General features: G+C 41.6%; 1 protein-coding gene across 1 annotated transcript in view; it reads right to left on the bottom strand.

The window, feature by feature from the left end:
* CACNG3 (calcium voltage-gated channel auxiliary subunit gamma 3) overlaps positions 1-19,081 on the bottom strand; it is a 98,692-nt gene that overhangs the window by 58,068 nt on the left and 21,543 nt on the right. The gene's annotated exons all lie outside the window — the stretch shown is intronic.

Below are 19,081 nucleotides of genomic sequence, written 5' to 3'. Positions count from 1 at the left end.
CCCAGGCAGGTCTCAAACCCGCAGGCTCAGGCAATCCACTCACCTCAGCTTCCCAAAGGCACGGGATTACAGGCTGAGCCACTGAGCCCGGCTGACATCAGAATTTTTAAAGTATTCCCCAGGTAGGCTCCTGGATAGCTAGGATGGAGGACTGCCATCCTGGCTGCACTCTCAGTTCCTGTTCCTGTTGGAGGGGCAATTACAGGTCTGTGCCATTCAGACCCCAAATACCTAGCAGACTCTGAATGGATAATGAAGCCTTCTGGCCCAGGCCATCACTTCTTCCCCTAGACTTTTGCATCTCACATAGACACCAAGCAACCCCTCTCTCTTCCCTTTGATGGCATTTTGAGAATCCTGGTTTTATGATAGAAAGGTAATCTAATGATGCAGACCCAGTGGTAGTTGTCATGCATACCAAGGAGAGAGGAGGGTTAATTTTTTAATATCTTTACTTAAGAGAAGAAGAGAGGAAAAAACAGCATTATGAAGGAGCCTGTAGATCTTGAAATATCTGCAGATGAGCACACAACCCAGCAAGCCCAGACCTTCCTCTCCAGAGCACGGTTCAGGAGTGCCTCAGAGATAACAGTAGTATCGCCACAGCCCTGTGAGCTGCTTCTCTGTGGCTCTTATCTCAACTGTAATTGATTAATTTTTTTGTGCACCACTGGGTGTCTGGTGAGGAAGAGGTTTAATTTTGTTTCTGCAAGAGAGACAGTTGATATGCAGGTCTGGAAGAGCTGCAAGTTCAGAGGACAAATGTACAGAAAGAGATCAATAGGGAAAGTTGTGGAAACGGGGGTGGTGGGGGGAGACATTTGACTCAGTTAATGGTGTGGAAGGACATGCAAATCTCCAGGTGGGAGTCACCTTGAGGGTGGAAGGGGAGGCAGGTCATGACAATGTGAGCTGGTGGATGGGGATGGAGAGGGCGTGGAGTGGGAGCGTGGAGGAGTGGGGAAGCAGTCCTGGCCTTGCTATCTTGGGTGCAGACTTGGACCTGAATTTAAAGATCTGTATGTCTTATTTTTGTGTGAAACAACTCGTGCAAATCATTCTCCTCCTTTGAGGCAGTAGGGTATGATAGTTAAAGGTGATGGTTCTGATTCAAATTTTGACTTTGTTGCTTATTGGCTGTGACCCAAGAGGGTTACTTAACCTCTCCAAGCCTCAGTTTTCTCATCTGTAAAATGGAGATAGTTCTAATACTTACCTCTTAGAGTTATTGCAAGCATCAAATGAATTAATGTGCAAAACATGCTCAAAATAATACCTAGTCCATACGTGGCAAAATCACTCAACACATGCCCGTTGCTTTTATTATTCACATCTTAAAGAATAAAATAACCTAGGTAGAAATTGCACTATCTCTGGGGACTCAGATCTAGTGGCCATTCACCAGGAGTAGCTAGTTGAGAATCGATTTGAAGTTTCCCTGTCCCAATAGGCACACCAGGGCTCTTGGCAGAGTGAAGGCCCGTTCTGAAGCTAGCCTCTCGGTGGCACTGGTGACATATCGTAGCCTCCAGGCAGCACAACTGGGCTTTAGGACAGGGTACACGTCTGGAGGAACATGGACTGATCACTTACACCCCAGACTGAACTGGGGACTGAGTGAACTCCAGGAAAGAAAAATTGAACTTCCTGCTACACAGGCAAGAGGAAGTTTGGGGCTTGGCCTCTGGGGGGCGCTCCTGAGGGAAACTGCCTTAGTGCCAACCGTAGGGGCTCACCATCGTCCCCTGCGTGCATGCCAGGGCAGTGACCATGCCCACCTAATACCACTTTAGCCCTAGTGAGTGACATCTACTGAATACTTGCTGTCTATCATGTGGATGGATGAATAAATGAAGTGAGATATCGTTCTCAAAGTTCTTTCACACCTAGTATCTCATTTAATTCTCACATAACTCCATGAAATATGCAGGGCAAGAATTTTTTTTCCTCTAATTTTTCCAGAGAAACTGTCACAAGACTCTTGTCACTGGCGAAATTCCAGGTCTCATTCCCCTCACATTTCTATGATCCATTCTTCTAAAATATCCTTTATTTGTTTGTTTTGCCAGGAGTTAAGGACAATATGGTTTCATCATCATCATCTGCCTAGACTTTTTGGAGTGTGTAAGTCACTTGACCTCCTTGCCAAGCATCCCCTGGCTATAAAGACAATTATCTCCTCCAGTGCCCCGGAACCTGGACCTTCTGCCCGTCGAAGCAGACAGACTTGGCTCCCTCGGCCTGTGGGTAGCATTAATGAACAGCGGCTGGGAACCCTAGGCCTTGGCACAGGAGGCTCTGCTACCAGCAGGGATGGTTGGTGTTGTGTCCCTTCGGGTTGACTGATTCAGGGGATTTCTCATTCCCAAGCCAAGGGGGTGCTGCCCTCACTGTCTCTCACTGCCTGGAGGGGAGACATTCTGGAGCCTTCTTCCAGTGTCCTCTCTAAGCTAAGAGTTTGCAGATAAATAAAAGGAAACAATTTTACTACTTCATAGGTGTTCCTTCCTGCTTCTGCACCTACAATCAAGTGTGCAACACCAGGTTTGTGGAAGAATACATCTTTTCAGAAGCAGCAAAATTTCTCAGAAGGGAGATAAGGCAGGAGCAATTTCCTATGAAAACACAATCCTGCTGTCAAGGAAGAGGCTGGAGGAAGAGGATGGATGGGGACAAGAGACAAGGGGACCTAAAAATAAAAACAGTTCATACACTCGTCTAGATGATTTAAGCCTGCCCCATCCCCCACCCTACCCATAATGTTTCCAGTCTAAATCCCAAAATCAGATGCAGGTTCTTGAAGTGAAAAAGGATTTCTCCTTTCTAGGTCCCCCTCGGCTCTTTCTGCAAGGACTCAAGAACATCTGCTTACCGGTGCTGGGCAGATAGATTTGCCTCTCTGATCCTCAGCTTTCTCAACTGAAACTGAAATGGAACCAGATCAGAGGAACAACCAAGTCTCGGCTTCAGACGACTCCACTACTCGTTGTAAAGGGTATCGCAAGAATCGTTATTACTAATACTTGTGTGGGTTTTAAACAGTGCAAGTGATGCACTTTTTATTTTTATAAATGAGGACAGGTTTTGTTCTTACTCAGTTGATACACTTTTTTGAATGGGAAGAGAAAAAGTAGAGTGAACAACGCTATTGTTAGCTAATTCACAGGTGAGAAAACGGAGAGCCCTGAGAGCTCAAAGGAATGTGTTCAAAGACTCACTGCCGCCAGGCGTAAAGGCAAGATTCAAATGCAGGCAGTGGGGTTCCCAAGTCTGTGCCCTTCACTGACTGTCAAGTAGAGTGAGAAGAACCAAACACTGCGCACGCAGAGTTGGAGGACCCTTGAGGTCATCCAGTTCAGTTCTTTCATTCTGTAAAGAAGAAAACAGAGTACCCCAAAGGGCATGTTTTTTTTCAGGGCACAGAGTAAATTAGGGGCAGAACTGAGACTAGAGCTAAGATTCTTGCTTCTTCTAACACAGAAGATTTCAAATAATTTCTTGACAGATCCAGGATCTTGACATTCAAGAGGCACGGCTGAGCATGGTGGCTCATGCCTGTAATCCCAGCATTTTGGGAGGCTGAGGCTGGAGAACTGCTTGAGCCCAGGAGTTTGAGACTAGCCTGAGCAACATACCAAGACCTCTTCTCTACAAAAAATAAAAAATATTAGCCAGGTGTGGTTGCACGTGCCTGAAGTCCTTTGGGAGGCTGAGGCAGAAGGATCACCTGGGCCCAAGAGTTGGAGGCTGTGGTGAGCTGTGATCATGCCATTGCACTCCCGCCTTGGTGACAGAGTGAAAACTTGACTCAAAAAAAAAAAAAATTAAGGGACAACGACTTATTGGCTTAGGAGGGGACCTATGTCTTCAGTGGCCAAGATCTGAATGGCCATGCCTACACAAGTCATCATCTAGATGTTCCCACAAGCCAGGTATTTTTCATGAAATGAACTCAACATCAAGTGATTAAATAAATGTATAAATGTCTTGCTTTCTTCCTGCAGGCTTTCAGAACTTCTTGTCAAACTTCTTCGTTTGGTTTCCTTTCTGATACACTGGTCTTTACATCTTCTCTGTTCTTTCCTGTTCCTGTTCCCCATTCTATCTGGGGGAGTTTAGACTCTTTTCCCTAATCCATCTCATTTTTGAGGATTATTTTTTGGTTCATTCCGGCTTAGCTTTTACCCAAATTTCTTAGGACTGACTCAAAGGAAAAAGCATTTTGTTAAAATAGCTGCGTTGCTTTTAAACAATTTGTCCTCCTACTCACTTTTTCTTTTTGGAAGACAGAAACTGAATATAGATTTGTGGGAGAGAGATAAAGAGGGAACCGGAGAAGAGGAGTAGAGAGGAAGAAGGGGAGAGGAGAGAGAGGCTGGGGAGAGGGGATGGGAGAGACAGAAAGAGAAAGAGGTGAAGGGGAAGGCAGGACTGGAAGGAATTTGAGCCTCAGGGATGGCAAAGGAGACTAGTGTGGATCCTTTTCCACTTCTGGTTGTCTACAAGCTGTGATCAAAGACCAGACTGTCTTCATGTCAGAAAGGAATCAATGCCCGGCTCCCTGCTGATCCAATGTTCCTAAACACACAGTTTCACTCAACAAAGGGAAGGAAAGTCCCTCTCTGACCCCCTAAGGAGGGCCTGGGGAATCCATGGCTGAATTCAGAAGGAACAAGCACAAACTGCACTCAACACAGGGATTCCTGCTGACTCTGTTTCTCCATTCATGACTCTCCCCCAGGAGCGATTGAAAAATCAAGCTGTTTGGCACAGCAGGACAGTACATGCATATTCAAATCCCTCCCTTCCAGAGCTAAACTTAGCTGCCACCTTGCTCATCCTAAATGCCTTCCTCCTCCGCATGCCCGGTTATCCTCTCCACCTGTGCCCAGAAGCTGGTCTCATCTGTTACCCCAACATCCTCCTCTCATCAATAACCACCTCTCATGTACCTCAGTCTCTCACTCCCCACTGGTGCATCCTTAAACAGACTCACTCCATTCTGCCTCCCTTCCAAATTTCATCCTCCTTAACCATTTGCTTCACCCCCATATTATCTTCAGTTTCTCACCTTCCATTCTTTCCTTGATATTAACAATCAACACTTAAATTGGCTTTATCATGTGCCCCTGTTGAACACATCTTACATTGAATCTTTATCACAATTCATTGAATCTTTATCACGACCATATGAGGTTGACACTATTATTGTCTCACTCCCCCTTTTTTTAACAGATGAGAAAACTGAGGTACAAAGAGGTTAAGTAACTTATCCTACATAGCACAGCCAGTAAGTGGTGGAAATAGATCTTAAATCCAAAACAGTCTGACTCCCTATACTAGGCTCCTAACCATTAGGCCATAATAGCCCATAACTGCCTTTCACCAACACAGCCTTTCTAAGGAGCATCCTGAAGAGGCCTTTTATTCAGGCCCAGGCCCTTGCACGGCCTGTTCTCTTCTTTCCCTACAGAATACTGCTTTCACCCCTCCTTTAAGCCTCTATGGTTTTTACTCAGTTGACAAGATAAACTAGGTGCACTTGAACGTACGCTGGACCACACATTTTTAAGTGCATTGTCACACAGTCATTGCCAGAGGAGCAACATCCAGTGAGAGTTGCAGGATATGCAGGTTATCTGCTCTCCCAGGTATTCTGAGTGTCCCTCTGGTTCAAGCCAGACCAGCAATGATGAGTCACAGTGTTATCAACAATAACAACAAACAACATGGCCATTGAGTGCTAACTGCATGCCAAAACTATGCTAAATGCTTTACCAATTATAACCTCATTTGGTTTCCATGACAACCCAGTGAGGGAGGTACTATCATTTTGTCTATTTACAGATGGAAAATTTGAATCTCAGGAAAGTGAAATGATGTGCCCAAGATCACTTGGCTAGTAAGTGGCACAGCCAGGACTCAACCCATTCTTCTGTCATACTTTTAAGCATTGTGCACCATTGCCTAGAAAATTTCGCCATCTGTTCCCACTGAGGACATGAGGACACCATATTTTTTTCTTTTCTTTCTTTTTTTTTTTTGAGTTGGGTTCTCACCCTGTCACCCAGGTTGGAGAGCAACGGCATGACCACGGCTCACTGCAGCCTCAGCCTCCTGGCCTCAGTAAGTCCTTCCACCTCAGCCTCCTGAGTAGCTGGGATAACAGGCTCATGCCACCATGTTTGACTAATTTTTTTGTAGAGATGAGGTCTTGTTTTGTTGCCCAGGTTGGTCTTGAACTCCTGGACTCAAGCAATCCTCCCACCTTGGCCTCCCAGAGTGCTGGGGTTTTATTATGTGACACATTGTCCTTTTAGGAAGGAAATATTCCTATCTAATCTTGCCACCAAGGAAAGTTGTGTGTGTCTATAAATTCTAAATTTTATTTGTTTATTTTGGCTACTGTTTATTGAACATTTGCTAAGTAGATGGGGCTGTGATAAACACTTTACATATAATATTTCATTTCATTCTCAAAATAACCTATGACTACACTTAGTATTCCCATTGTAGGTGATGATCTTAAACTCGGAGACATTAAGTCATTTGTCCAGGGACAAGGTTTGGAGCCTCCTTGCCAGCTCAGGTCAGCTTGACTGTAAGTCTGCTTAGCCCTGGCTGTTCTTGTGTTCTGAGCATTGCAGACATGCAATTGACCAGGCTTCCCTTAGTCAAGGGGTTGCGAGGAAGCTTGGTTTACAGCAGAAATGTGGTTCATTATGACATGCATATGTAGACTCATGCTTGGCTGTGTTCTGTTCCCATATTTTCTTTCTTAGTCCAATTTAAAAATTAACTATCTTGTCTTATTTTGTATAACTAGAACAGCCCCCCCTTCAATTCTTTTTGGAACTAGATGAGTATAAATCAACAATATACAAAATGTTTGTTGATTCAAAATGTTAATTCAGTGTGTTGATACTGAATGTTCCAGTAAAGTTTCTGGCACATAATAAGTCTTCTTTATCTATCATGGTCTTTGCCCTAACTTTACACCTGCCCAAGTCCCTAATATCCCAGGACTGGGCTTTCCACCATTCTTAGTCACTGCCCCAAATCTTTCTTCATAGTTGAGTTTTATTTGCTAATAAATAATGGCTAACATTATTGAATATTTATCATAGCCTTGGAAATGTTCTAAAGGATTTTATAAGAATTAACTCCTTTGGTTCCCACAGCAATCCCATAAGGTAACAATTATCCCCATTTTACAGATGAGGAAACTGAGGCACAGAGGCATGAAGTGAATAAGGTTGTACAGTAAAATCAGGCAGTCTGGTTCCACAGCCTGAATCCCTAACTTCACTCTATCATGCTACCAGTGGCTAAGAGAACAATAAAGTAGTCTTCATGGACTGACCCTGGAGTATGTCTCAGAGTGAGCCCCACATGTACCTGGAAGTCAGACGGAGACCCAGGCATGAAGGGCTCCCTGCGAGTGGGTGGCTACCCATTGTGTTGATAGCTCAGACCCACAAGCTCATCAAAGCCCTATGAAACGCAAGGCTCCTACTCCTGTCAAATTGAACCCGCTTTGCAGATTTCAGTTTCATTTCTGCCAACTTGAAAGTTTTAGCATTTCAGCTGTTTCAGAATTATAAAAGCCTACAAAATGCTAAGGTGCTTTTTTTAGAGTTTAAAAAAAAATGTGTCTTTTCCCTACCATCACATAACAATCTGAAGGGATTTTTTTGCAGATTCTTGCCAAATGTGTATTTTTAAAGATTGCATTTGGCCAAAGACCAGAAGTGGAAAATCAGAGAGGAACGTTGAAGAAGTTCTAAGGTGAATTCATAGAGGAGGAGAGGGGACAGTTTTTTCTTTCTGGAGAGCCCTGGGTTGGTTGGGGTTAGGAGGACGATAGTGTCTACTTCCTTTTCTTGCTACATTTGTTGATAGAGTGTTTCCATAGGACACTGACACTTTAGCTGCGTGGCCCAGAGGAATTTTAGGCTGCAAACCTGGCCAAGAAAGACCACCATTGCTGCATGTAGAGCTCCTGACTGGGCAACTGTTCTCAGGAGCCAGATGGCCCCTCCGTTGAAAAAGTCACCATACCATTTGGATCAGGCCAGAGATCAATTCTCACTAATTAAGTGTCTGGGGTGCATGTGCGTGTATGTGTTTATGTGTCACAGACTCTCTCCCAGTGTGAATCAGCTCAATCATCATTTTGCAGTATTTCAGCTTCAGATTGCAAACATCCACCAACAAATAGGAGCCTTGCTTTCTAACGAGCTGGGGATGTGTGGAAAATAGAATCACTCACACTAGTAGTGAGCCGCAGATGTTCCATGGAGACAGCAGGCTGTGCCAAGCACAGACAGTATGTGTGGCCATGAGACAGGATGCAGAATCTTGCCATGAAAGTGTTGCCCACAGAGCCCAGAAGATGAAGGGGAAAAGACAGTAGATATGGAATCTGGTTTCTTTTCCCAAAGGCCTGGCCTTCTGTGAAGCTGCATGACACTACATTTAGAAGAGTTCCAGGAAGCTGAATGCTTAAATTTGAATAACCACCACCATGGCCTTCACTTCCAAAGCAAGGGAAAGAGATACTTCTAAGGAAGCAAAAAGATCTGGATTCATTTCCCAGCTCAAACACTTACTAACAGACTGCCATTAACAAGTCACTGAAGGTTTGGGACCTCAATTTTATCTTCTGTAAAAGGGGACATTAACAGGGTTATTGTGAGGATTAAATGAGAGAGTGCAAACAAAGCTCTTAGCGTAGTGCATATTCATGGAAGATGTTAAACAATAAGCTATCATCATCACCACCACCACTCTCATTGCTCCTTCTACAGTCCTAGCTAAGTTATCCTGCTTCTGCTCAGTTTCATTTTTCTCCTCTAGACAATGGGAATTATTATCCCTTTTTCACAGAGTTGAGTTAACATTTATTAAGTTTCAGAAGAATGCCTAACACATAGTAGATCTTCAATAAATGTGAATTCATTTTCCCTCTCCCTCATCAATCCTTAATCTTACTTTAAAACACAGTTGGGCAACCCCTTTGGGTCCCCTCCCACTGTGGGAGCTTTTCTGTCTTCTCAATAAATCCTGCTTAAAAAAAAAACCAAAAATCCACTGTTGGATTTACTTATTGAGTCTCAATATTTGCCCAGTATTCTGCAGGTTTCTTTAAGACCTGTAAGCCAAGAGGCATAGATCTGTCCCCAGGGAGATAATGCATGAGTACATAAGACAAGACACTGAGTAGGATGATTATGCTGCCAGAAAGACCATGAGGCTTGGCACATCTCAGAAAAATCGCAAGGTTAACGAGTTGGTTTCCATCCCAGGTCATTAGACTCCAGAGATACTTTTAATCATGGGGATCTGTCGGCTGCCATGAAAGAATGGGGAAAAGTCAAACCAATGGCTTCCAGTTTCTTTTAATTGCTTCAGTTTTGTTTTGAGAAAGGAAGAGAAAGAAAAAGAAAGAGAATAGAAAGCTGACTTCTAAGCTGTGTTCAGGGCAAGCGAATATGTCAACCAGAGTGTCCTGGGGGCACCCACAAGTGCACTAAGTTCTCTCTGAATGAGAAAGACCCTATGGGGAGGCTGGACTCACGGCAAGAGTTCCATACAGGAGCATAGCTCCTTCACAGCAGGAAGCAAGACTTGGCCCCTGCCATTGTTCAAGGTGAACATCAGAGTTCACGTCACCTTAGGTTCTAATGAAACATCCTCAGTAATGACATCCATGGAAGAAATCCCACACAGTGGCTAAGGGCACAGGTCTTAGAGCCAGGCAGAACTGAAATCAAATCTCTGCTATCCCACCTACTAGATGTATGGCCTTGAAAGAGTGACTTAACTTTTCTAAGTCTCAGTTTCCACTTCTGTACAATGAGGTTGGTCATAGTGTCTTTCTCTTGAATAGCAATGAGAGTGAAATGGAAGATATGTACCTAAGGCATTCGCATCTTTCCAGGGTGGCATTCGATACATGGCTTTGCTGTTGCTTTTATTGTTCTCAGAGCTGTGCCTCCTGGGGGCTGGTGTGGTGATGGCAACAGAGAATGCTAGGGACCACTGAAACCTGGGACTCCTAGATGTACTTTCAATCTATTCCAGGGGTTCTCCTTTTAAAAGTAAAAGTTTTAAAATTTATTTTTGGTGGGTTCTTTATTTTGATAATTAAGACATTTGCCTGATAATCACCCTTTTCTTGCTACAGTCTTTTAGGTTAATAACCTATCAATATCTATTCATATTATAACCCCATACCCCTATGGATCCAGCAATCTCACTTTTGGTAATCTAGCCAAGAAAATATAGAGCCCCAGTACATAACGACACATGTTGTCATTCAGCATCTGACAAGAATGACAATGACAACAATAAAAACTAGAAGCAAGGTGAATGCCTATTGACAAGGAAATGGTTGAATAAGCTGAAGTGATTTCATTCTATGGAACACTAGGTAGCTATTAAAAAGATCAAGTTAGATTTGCAGTGTTTATTGACCTAGAAGGATATCCACGATGTGTTAAGAGAGAAAAGCAAGTGGCAGGCTAATATTTACAATGTGATTTCTTTCTTTCTTTATTTTAAGCTTTATTTTACACTTTTTAGACTTTACTATTATTGTTATTTTAAGAAATGGTGGCCGGGTATGGTGGCTCACGCCTGTCACCCCAACACCTTGGGAAGCCAAAGTGGGAGGATTGCTTGAGCTCAGGAATTTGAGACCAGCCTAGGTAACATAGTAAGATCTTGTCTTTACAAAAAAATTCAAAAATTAGTCAGGCATGGTGGTGCATGCCTTTAGTCCCAGCTACTTGGGATGTCGAGGTGGGAAGATTGCTTAAGCCCAGGGGTTCAAAGCTGCAGTGAGCCATAATTGTGCCACTGCACAGAGTAAGACCCTGCCTTGAAAAATAAGTAAATAAAATAAAATAAATATAAAAATAAAAGATATGGAATCTCATTTGCTATATTGCCCAGGCTGGACTCAAACTCTTGGGCTCGAGTGATCCTCCTGCCTCAGCCTCTCGAATTACTAGGACTACAGGAACGTCCCATCACTCCCAGCTCAGATTTCATTGTAAAAGGCACCCCCTCTCCTGTTCATGCATGCATGTGTATGTTTTGAAGGTAAAGAGAGGTGTGGAGGAAGCACATCTAGCTGTTAAAAGTGACGACTTTGGGGGGTAGGGAGGGTGTGAAGCAGGGTGGGAACAGAGCAGACGATATTATTACTTTTTTATTGTTTGGTATTTTCACTAGTTGCAGTAAACGTGTTACTCTTACAATTTTTGAAGAGGGAACTTAAACAATCTGTGTTTGCAAATTTAAAAAATAAATGGTGTGAGGTAACCTTGTGATGTAGGAGATCTAAGAAAGGATTTTCCTGTACTCTAAATACCTGAGGGCAGGGGCCATATCTTTTCAGTTTTGCATGTCTAAGACCAGCACAGTGCCTTACCCAGAGTATGTCTTGAGGAGTGTGAATCGCAGGAGTAAACAACATTCACTCAACCAGTGTTAGGGGATGTGGCTTTTCAGGGAGCTCAGTGAACCTGAAGTGAGATCACACTTGGGTATTTCTTCTGATGATAATGATGCTTAGTTAATTCTTTATTTTCTTTCTTTCTTTTTTTTGATGGGAATCCCACAAAACAGAATTATGATTCCTATGTTTGTAAGGCAAAACCAATATATGCTTAGCTAATTCTTTACCGTACTGCAATGTCCTTGAACTTTTCCTGTTCAATGATTTTATCAATGACTTGGTAAGAACCGAAATAGCAAACTAGTTAATCACATTGGCAGATGACACTTATCTGAGAGGTCTAGTGACTTTACTGGATGGCAGTGAGAATCCCAGGAGGACCTCTTCACATTAAAGCATGCCAATCTCAACAAGATGAGATTTTAAATCTAGGTTAAAACAATCCCAAGAGCAAAAATGTATTGCTCAAAATGGCATTTGGTTGGCTGCCTTCAAGCTGCTCTTCCCAGCTTCTTAAAAAAAATACATTTAAAACCCCAAAAAGCAATGAAAACTCAAAGCTTGAAAGTTGCAGACTGAAAGACAACTTAATGGCACATCTTGGAAGAAATGACACCAATTATAAATGCAGTTGGAGACAAATGAGAAATAGAGGGGAAAAAGGAAGTTTTGGAAGAAAATAAACTATAAGCAATCACACTGTTCAACCCTATACTAAAACATTTATACACTTCTATGAAGTGAATGATTTTCTAGGAGACAAAAATGACTCTTGAAAAAGGCTCAAAATAGACAAATAAGACATGAGAAAAGTTGGCAAAGAACTACTTTCAAAAAGGCCCCAGGTCCAGAGAGTTTTATATGAAAATTTCCCCCCATTTTAGTCTGTTTCAGACCATAGAAAATGATTTGATCAAGTTACTACAAATCTGATTCTAAACCAGAACAAAAATAACGCCCAAAAGACAGATTACAGGCACATTCCATTGACAAATACATAGAAAAAGCCTAAATTATATATTAGCAAATCTATCTCAGCATTCTACAATCAAAAATAAAATATGCCTACAAAGGAATTATCACAAAAATGAGAGGTAGCTTGCTAATATAAAAGGCATTGACATAAATTATCCTATTAATAAATCAAAGGGGAAAAATTATAATCTCAATAGACATCCAAAAATGTAAACCTCCATACCTGACTAAAATTCTTAGTTAGGTAGACATTGATAGAAATCCTGAAAGCATGAGAAAAAAACCTATCTAAACCAATAGCAAATACCATCCTTCATAGTGAAAACCTAGAGGAGTTATTCAATTTAGGGAGCCAGGAATTACCTTAGGAATTTGCTAAAATGCAGATCACCAGGTTTATATAAATTCTGGGATGTAGGTATATTCAGATCGGTACCCACACTTTGAGAAATAATGTTCACAAGGCATCTATTACAGTTAGGAGCAGGGCTAGGTGGTTTCTGACCACCACCATTATTTAACACTATTGTCTAAGTCTCAGTTCAAGGAAAAAAGCATGGGCAAAAAAGTTCCACCTATTATTTGCAGACAATATGACTGTTTACCTGGAAAACCAAATGAAATTAATTAAAATACAGTTGGCATCAGTAAGAACAGTCAAGCAGCTTCCAAGCAAATTAACCATAGCTTACTCACTTACCAGGCATACTAACCACTTGGAAAATATCCTGGAAAACACCATCCATTAACATGAATAGCCAAAAATACAAAAACTACCTAGAAATAAATGCTTAGGCCTAAATGAGGAAAATGTTACAATTTCTTTGAAAGACATAAAAGATGTTAATAAATGGAAGATATATTATGTTTTTAAAATGTGAAGTCTTAATTTCTAAAGATATTGATTATGCCCAAATAAGGCTATTAATTAAATTTTTGCTAATGTACTCATTTTTTCTGGCAACATAACAGAAAAGTCAGAATATTTGCTAGAGAAACCAAATTATAGGAGCTAAGATGCTGATAAAGAAGAATAATAGTACAAGAGAACATGCCCTTCTAATATTAAGAGTCTTGTGAAGCTACGTTAATTGAAACAACGGTGTGGTAGTATCTCAGAAGTAGAAATATAGATTAAAGAAGCCCAAGTGCAGCTGTTCATGCCTATAATCTCAGCACTTTGGGAGGCCAAAGCATATGACGGCTTGAGCCCAGGAGTTTGAGATAGCCTGGGCAACATAGCAAAACTTTGTCTACACAAAAAAATAAAAAATAAAAATAAATTAAAAAAACTAACCAAGCATGGTAGTGTGCACCTGTAGTCCCAGTTACTCAGGAGGCTGAGGTGGAAAGATCTCCTGAGCCAAGGAGGTCGAGCAATCATCTAGGCTGGAGTGCAGTGACATGATCACAACTCACCACACTCCAGCCTAGGTCATCCTTCCACCTCATCCTCTCGAGTTATAGGCAGATTCTCATATCTGCCTGTAACAAGCATAGGTGGGGGAGTACTGAGGAGGTAACACAAGAGGTTAAGCCTGCAGGATTAGCCTGCACTATGCCCAGTATGAGTCTTATGCCCTGCCAAGCTCACAGGTTACCTTACTGCAGGGTCAGAAAAGGCAGGCATAGGATTCTAGTTCTTGTTCCACTGTTTACTTGATGTTTGACCTAGAGCACAACACTCAACTTAAAACTCAATTTCCTCATTGGAAAATGGGAATCATGCTTCCAGGTCCTGTCTCATTTACAAAGTTGTGAGGAGGAATGAAGTCATGTTTGAGAGTTCTCTATAACTGTCAAATTCTGAGTTCTAATGGACTTCTGGTAATCCTATTCTGATTTTTTTAGGATGTTGTCATAGAGTAGTGAAGGGCCCAGGCTCTGATGAAAGGCTTCCTGAATTTCCCTGTGGCTCCGTTGATTACCATCTGTAGGTCTTTGTTTGTTTGTTTGTTTTGCCTAGGAGTCTCACTCTGTCATCCAGACTGGAGTGCAGTGGCACGCTCACAGCCACTGCAGCCTCTACCTGTTGGACTCAGGTGATCGGTCCGCCTCAGCCTTCCAAGTAGCTAGAACTACAGGCATGTGCTACCACATACGGCTAATTAAAATTTATTTATTTATTTGTTTATTGTAGAGACGCGCTCACCCCATGTTGCCCAGTCTGGTCTCGAGCCTCTGGGCTCAGGTAATCTTCTTGCCTCCACCTCCCAAATTGCTGGGATTACAGTCATGAGCCACCATACCCGATCCATCTGTAGGTATTTGGAGAGGTTATTTCACCTCTGTGTATCTTGGTTTTGTTATTTACCAGCTGTGGGTCCTTAGGCAATTTAACTTAATCTCACTGTATTTTGGTTTTCCTCATCATTAAAAGGGTGATAACTATAATACCTCCCTCTGTCGATGACCAGCACTGACCAAGGGTGGGTTAGGACCCGCACCGGAGAATCTGGACGGCGAGAAGAGACCACTCGGAGGCAGTTCTTCTGGGAACAGTCTGATCAGGACTGAAGCCAAATTTTATTCGTACTCCTTCCAACTTATATACCATTTTCTATACCCTCCAGCAGTGTGATAATCACTTACTGTGGGCGTACAAGTTCCGTGCTTTACAAACTATGCATCACAAGACCACCACGAGATCTGCAATTTCCAAGCAAACAATTTGAATTCCATGATGCCTGTCGTGCTTACATTAAGGTCACAGGTGCACAATTTCAATACAAATCGTTCAAAGTGTTTTCCATAATGTTCAATGAATCATTCATATTATACTCTTTGTTCTAAACCCTGACTAATACAAAAAACTTTTCTAAGTTAACTCTAGGTTTACTGACTCCTAATATTTTTAACAATTAATATTATCAACTTAACACTATACTATAACCTATAAGTTTACTTAAATGACTTAGCTGTTAGTTATACTATTATCCTATTATGATTTAACGTAATGCCTTATAACAGTTAAAACTTATTCTTAAACTACCAAACTTTACTATAGTTCATATAAGTTTCATATGTCTAAACTTTAATTTTTATATAATCTAATGATTGACCTTTAATACTATGCTATATCCTATTAAGCTAATACCTCATCATTAATTCTTTTATAAATCGTATAGTAACTATTATATTTGAGTAATGTAGCAAAAGGAAACAAAACAGCAAGCATAAATTTACGCAACTATGAGTGTATGTGTATATATTTTATCCTAACAAGTCTACTCTAAAAATCAAATAGTAGCTGTCACACTCTTGAACAAGGAAATGCATGGCCACCATGATGGCTGTGGGCTGAAGCAGACAGAGTTTCGGTAATTAATGAAACAAAAGAAAACGTTCTGCCTGGCTAGGGGCAGGACGACAAAACTATCATGGTAATTTAGTTTCTAATCTTAGTCCTAGGGGAAACTGCTTTCAGGAACAAGAGCTGACTACCCAGTCTACCAGGAATTAGAAGTTAAAAAATATCTAGAAAGAAGTAAAACTTAGAAAGACAGAGAAAAATAATTCAGCTGTGCACTTTCCATCAGGCATATTGATATTTACTTATAAGTTTTACTGCCATGTATGCACACTGGTCACTAATCACACGCCAATATTATAGGTATAACTGATATCCTATGTCAGAGGTGATCTTCCAGATGGGCCTTTACAGGCCTCAGCCATGTAGCTATAGATGTTGACTCCCAACATCCCTCAAAGAGTTGTCATGAGGAGTAAATGAAAAAAAGCATGCATCTTGCTTAGACAGTGCCTGACATGTAGCAATGATCAGTCATAGTTGTTGTTTATCTCTGGGGATCTATATCCCTCTTACTCCAAGGTTAGAGCACATTACTCAGGCCTAAGCCAATCCAGTCCCTTGGGATCTCTGGCCTGCAGTGATTGGTTCAATAACAGACATATGACCTAATTAAAGCCAATGAAATGCAATGAGACCTTTGCTTGCTGGGAAAGAAACCCATATTCTTATGCTTGATTCAAACAGAATAATATATCCCTGAAAGCTGTGTTCACCATCTTGAATCTCTGAGTATCCTATCCATTACTCTGAAATGGAGTCAAAAGAAAGGAAGCAGAGGAGACAATGATGAGAGAAATAGCATACATGTGAATTAAATCCCTGCATCAAGTCATACCTCTGTTATTCAGATATTTGAGCCAATAGGGTGGGTGCTCTTTCTCTCTCTCTCTCTCTCTCTCTCTCTCTCTCTCTCTCTCGCTCTCTCTCTCTCTCTCTCTCTTTCCCCACCCTAAAGTCAATTAGCATTTGCTTTTCCATCACTTGCAACAGAATGAATTCTAGGTGATACAATAGCATTATTGTTCTATTATGACTTTGGACAAAATGTTCCCAAATTCTCCTGAACAAGTTTGGTCTGATCTTGTTATTGACATAAGCTCAGCACCTTGTACATTTTTTCATCCTCAAACAGTGTGTGGTCACACAATTACGAATGATGATCCTCCATCCAAATGATGGACATTTTAAGGATGAATACAACACTCTGCCCTTTTCCAAATTACGGTTGAGAGCATGGGCCAGAAACTAGTCAAGATCTTCAAGCACCAGCCCCAGGGCTGAAATGGAAATTAGCCAGAAACCATCATTTCAAATTCTAAAGGTCACCATTCATGAAAGGATACTTTAATGTTCACTCAAAACCCGAGGATAAGTCAGAAATGGAAGGAGAGAGGGCTGAAACGACGGTTATGCACAACTTGCTTTCCACGACCCAGTAAACTCTATCTGTGCCCAATTAGGCTGGCAGTGACCTCCTGATGCCACATTCAGACTTTTAACATCAGTTCATCTGTCACACAGAACCTCAGCTAATGGCCTTTCACCAGTTACTTCTATTAGAATTAGCAGTGGTTGGAATGTACATGTTAGATTGTTTCCTAATCAAAAAGTACAGTTGTGTGTATGTGGAAGTAATTAGACAAGATGCCCCTCATGAGTTTGTGGGCATTGTATCCAGTGGTCCTCTTAACACGCTCACTTGAAAATTGGAAAGGAAGCTGCAAACTCATTTTCTTTCTTTTTTTTTTTTTTTTGAGTTGGAGTCTCACTCAGTCGCCTAGACTGGAGTGCAGTGGCCACTCCCGGCCATCGCAGCCTCGACCTGCTGGGCTCTGGCAATCCTTCAGCCTCAGCCTTCCAAGTAGCTGGAACTACAGGTGCGCGCTACCACGCCTGGCTAATTTTTTGATTTATTGTAGAGATGAGGTCTCATCAAGTTGCCTGGGTGGGTCTCGAACCCACAGGCTCAGGCAATTCACTCACCTCGGCCTCCCAAAGTGCAGGATTACAGGCTGAGCCACCAAGCCCAGCCACAAACTCATTTTCAAAACCAAACTTACCATCTCCCCATCTCTAAACTTTTCATCAGTAAAAGGCATCACTGTCCACTCAAAGCTCATAGGCAAAAACCTAAGAGTCCCCTAAACTCATTCTCCCTCACCCCTTACTTGAAAAAAAAATCAGGAAATGCTGTTGCTTTCAGCTTTCAAACATCTCTGAATGCAACGGCCAATGTGATCATCACTACTACCACCTCCTTAATATGGGAATCTAACATTATTACTGAATTATTGCATTATGGCCTCTTAACCAGTCTTCAAATGTTCATCTTCCATTCTCCAGTTCATTCTCCACACTCCAGCCAGAATAAGCCTCAAAAATGAGAACTGGATCATGTCAGATTTTTGATCTTCTACTTTAAACTTTCCAAGGGATTTCTGTTGCCCCCAGGACAGTCTAACTTAACATGCCTTTCAAGGATCTGCACGACACAGCTCCTCTCTACTGCTCCAGTTTTGTTGTTCTCTGCACTCCACTCACCCATGAATTGAACCTTGCTCTAACCATTGCTAAATGTTCTGGTTTCTTTCTTATTCTAGGCTCCCTTTAGCCTCCAGACCTTTGTTCTTTGTTCATGCTATTCCTTCTCCCCGGAACATCACCCCATTGCTTCATTTCTCTTTTAATTCTTGAGAGCTGTCATTTTTCTTTTGGAAGATTCTTCTCAGTCCAGGAAGGCAGCTTAGTGGTTACAGGGGAAGGCCATGGAGTCAGATCATTTGAGTTCAAATTCTGTCTCCAATAATAGCTACGTGTGTGACCGTGGGCAGTTGAACCTCTCTGTGTCTAAGTTTTCTTATTTGTAAAATGTGAATAATAAGAGTTGTTAAAAGGGTCAAATATGATCACATAAATTACTTAGCATAGTAGCTGGCACATAATGTTATATATTATTATTATTTTACTTGCTATGCCCAGATATTTCCAAAGGCTCTGTCTTTGGTCCTATTCTCTTATTTTTCACAACTTTGTTGGAGGTTCTTATTCTCATTCAATGCTCTGCCTTTTACAACTGATGATTTCCAAATGTTTATTTCCAGATCATACCTCCTTCTACACTTCCAGAGTGTTCTCTCACAAGGGTGATTGCAATAGTCCTCTGGTGTATCTCCTGCTATCCTCTTACAAAAATCTATTTCTACCTGGCATCTGACTAGACTTTAAAAACATTGATTCAGATTTTATTGCTCCTCTGCTTAAAACCCTTAAATGGCTTCCCATTACTTTTTGATCAGAATTCTCCACCTCTGCAATCTTGACATTCA

Source organism: Carlito syrichta, unplaced genomic scaffold, assembly GCF_000164805.1.
Source record: "Carlito syrichta isolate Samal-C Ts95f unplaced genomic scaffold, Tarsius_syrichta-2.0.1 Scaffold57715, whole genome shotgun sequence".
Classification (NCBI taxonomy): domain Eukaryota; kingdom Metazoa; phylum Chordata; class Mammalia; order Primates; family Tarsiidae; genus Carlito; species Carlito syrichta.
The sequence above is the reverse complement of the archived record's forward strand: the minus strand, read 5'-3'. Positions and strand labels throughout refer to the sequence as shown.